Source organism: Malaclemys terrapin, chromosome 2, assembly GCF_027887155.1.
Source record: "Malaclemys terrapin pileata isolate rMalTer1 chromosome 2, rMalTer1.hap1, whole genome shotgun sequence".
Taxonomy (NCBI): Eukaryota; Metazoa; Chordata; order Testudines; family Emydidae; genus Malaclemys; species Malaclemys terrapin.
Window position 1 is genome coordinate 158,656,056 of NC_071506.1, and position 3,448 is coordinate 158,659,503.

The following is a 3,448-nucleotide window of genomic DNA, read 5'->3' on the forward strand; positions in this document are numbered from 1 at the left end:
CTTTCCCTATTTTAGTCTTAGACCTTACCTCATTCTCACTGGTGTTCACTATGTTAGATGTCCAATCCCTACTAACCTTTTTGGTGAAAACTGAAACAAAAAAGTCATTTAGCACTTCTGCCATTTCCACATTTTCTGTTATTGTCTTTCTCTCTACGTTGAGTAATGGTCCTACCCTGTTCTTGGTCTTCCTCTTGCTTCTAATGTGTTTGTAGAAAGTGTTCTTGTTACTGTTTGTCTTTAGCTAGTTTAATCTTATTTTGTGCCTTGGCAATTCTTATGTTGTCCCTACCTGCTTGTGTTGTTTGTTTTTATATTCATCCTTTGTAATTTGACTTAGTTTTCACTTTTTGTAGGACTCTTTTTTGAGTTTTAGATCATTGAAGATCTCCTAGTTTACCATTTTAATAGTATTTATACTAATAGTAACAGCATTTAGTGTAAATTAAACTTGACATGCATAAATTTGTTTCGTACCCCCAGGCTTCTGGTAAATTGCCAGTGCAGTTCTTATATCTGAAAAGTTAATGGGTTATTTTGGAATGGTGAGGGCTGAAACAACCCCCAGTTACCTTAGTCTTGCTTTGTGTGTGTTTTCCTGTTCATGAACAAGGCAGATTAATACTGGTTGAAAGGTCGTCTGACAACAAACTCTGGCCTGGCAGCCAGACCAGGTGTGTCTCAATAGCTCAAGAACTAGGGTCTTGCACAGAGAAATCCTAACCTTCTCTCCCCACCTCCACCCCGGATTAACAACTGAGGGCATAGTGTGAGTATCTGTGAAATAGTTCACAGTTGCCTTAAGGCATTAGCAGCTTCAAGCTCTTGCTATTGTCTTACACAGGGATTTGGATAGTAACATTTGAAAACATCTCTTGAAATTAGCTCAGTTCGAGCTGTGTCATGCTATCAGATTGGGGTCATAATCTATGTGGTAGGAGACCAGGGAACAAGTCCATCCCCAAGCTATATTACTATTAAGTCTTAGTTATTGCAGATACTGATGCTGATAGCATATGATGAGTTACTGGAGTATATGTAGCAACAACGGAGGGGGAACCAAGTCTGTCAAAGGCACATTTAGGCCCAGGGCTAAAACTAATGGACAGTCCTAATGTGGGCTTGATCATCCTCATCACTTGGCATTTTTACATGACAGGCCATAGCATTCTACTTAGTCTGGGAAAAGTAACCCAGTTAGGCCCTGGTGGGGCTCTTTTGGGTGTAGAGGATATGGCACCATCTGTCATTCCCTCACAGGATAAAGCAGATAAGATCACTGCATCTGAAGAGACATTCTCATCTGGGAATGATTCATTTCCAAATCTTTCTTCTGAGAGGGAGGATGGTGAGACTCCCATGGTACCAATTAATCATGAGGCAGGGGAGCATTCAGGAGCAAGAGGGAATTAATTGGTAAAGCTAGTGAAATAAGAAGGGCCATAAATATTGTCATAATTTCTGGAGATTTCTATGATGCTGTCTCCAAAGGCAACCAGCACCTGTCAAATATAGCACCTGGTAAACAGCAGAAGCCAAAATCATGGGTGTGTGGGAGTATTTTTCCACTGAGAGTGGAACTACCTGTGCATCTTATCTGATGTATCAACAAATAGCATAACATGAAACTGGCACCCTTTGTTCCCCACACACCCAAGCGTACTTCCTTTTGGAAAACCACACCCATGGTATCTCATTTGTGGGGAACTACATGAAACACAATGTATCACTGTGGACCTTCAAGAAAAGAAAAGGTGAACAGCACCACGTCTCAGGTAGAGGAGAGCCTGTCACCAGAGCGTGTCTGAACAAATGAATCCATTGCATGCATCCCAGCCCTCAGCTTTCCTCTCTCCCCAGAAGCCTGGGGAAAGAGGTGGAGTTTGCCGAGTGCTTTGAAAAAAACAGATCCGACAGCTAGAATTCTGCATATTGTTTCAGCACTATGGTTCTCATAGACCACTCCATTCAAGCTGAATAGATTCAACTTCTGAGTGTCAGATAGTGGGAACCCCTTGGCAGCCTGACCCCAGATGTAGAGCTCCTTGCCAGAGAAGGTCAGACTGAATGCAAACTTGATGGTGTTGAGATCAAAGTGTAAAATATACCTTTTCAATAAGATCTCCTTCTCCATCCTCCCCCCCACCTCTCCTTTTCAACAACAGAATCTTAGGATCTTAGAATGTAAGAACAAAAACAAACAAACAAGCAAGCAAACATCATGCAAAGTCACTCTCCTGCCAGGAAAAGGAGAGAAGTGCCTTTTGTTTCTTATATTGTGCACTTACTTTTGTTCCACACTTAGGTACCATGGTGCTACAAGCAAAATAAAATTGAAAAATAAAAGTAGCTGTGTGGTTCTTAAACCATGGTGTGTGTGTGTGTGTGTGTGTGTGTGTGTGTGTGTGTGTGTGTGTGTGTGTGTGTGTGTGTGTGTGTGGCCCACTGGAGCTCAGTAGAGCATTGCTCATGATCTGTGGAACGCTGCTGTATCCAGTGGTGCTGGCTCTCTTCATTTCTAGCTGCCACATTGCACTAAAGAATCTAAAAATACATGAAATAGTTTCCTAATATTACTTTTCCATATATTACACTTGCAGTAACCACAGTAGTTGTTTATGTGATCATAGCTAGGAGGGAACATGGACTACACAGGATTCTGAATGGGAGGGGAGGTGCTTAATGCAACAGTCTGGTCATGAAGATGTGGCCTAATCTTCAAAAAGATTTGGAAAGCTCTGATCTACCTAGAAAAGATACGCTTGATTCACCATTGTTCTGCACCTTAACTAGTCATTTACACCAGTTCAAAGTGGGTGTAAAATGCTTCCATTCTGATTTTGCAGTGTCCTGTATTAACATGCAGGGTATAAATGATAACACATAGTAAAGGGCCACAATTAAATGGACCTGAGGTGAGCACTGTGATGCCCTCTAGACTTTCTACCTATATGTGTCCACTTAGGGTCAGAAAGACAGCAGAAGGTATTCTGCACAAGCAGAGTGACCTATAAAAGATACTGTATAAGGTCCTGAGTCTCTCTGATGTGCCATGAGACTTGTCCGTGAGGAGCATGCTGGTCTTAACCAGGTTATTCCATTAATCTGCTTGCTGCAAAAAAGAAAACTTGCTGAATAGTACAATGAAAATAACAATGTCAGAGTCACCCTGCCAGAATAAATGCTGTGTGCGAGGGCAGATAATTACCACATCCAAGAAATATGTGAGTGTGAGACAATATAGGAAGGGGAATGTTCAGTACATGCAGTTTAGCAGACTCCAACCTGTCTAAAAAAAAAAGTTAAAGGCAGTGTGAGAGACAAATGAATAGGAATCCAGACAGCTCCACCTTGCTCCATGAAGGCGTGTCTCCTCCCTCTTTGTGTCTGGGTTATTAGGGTGCTGGGTTCTCAGCAGCTTCCTCCAAATTTCACAGGAGAGCTTCAG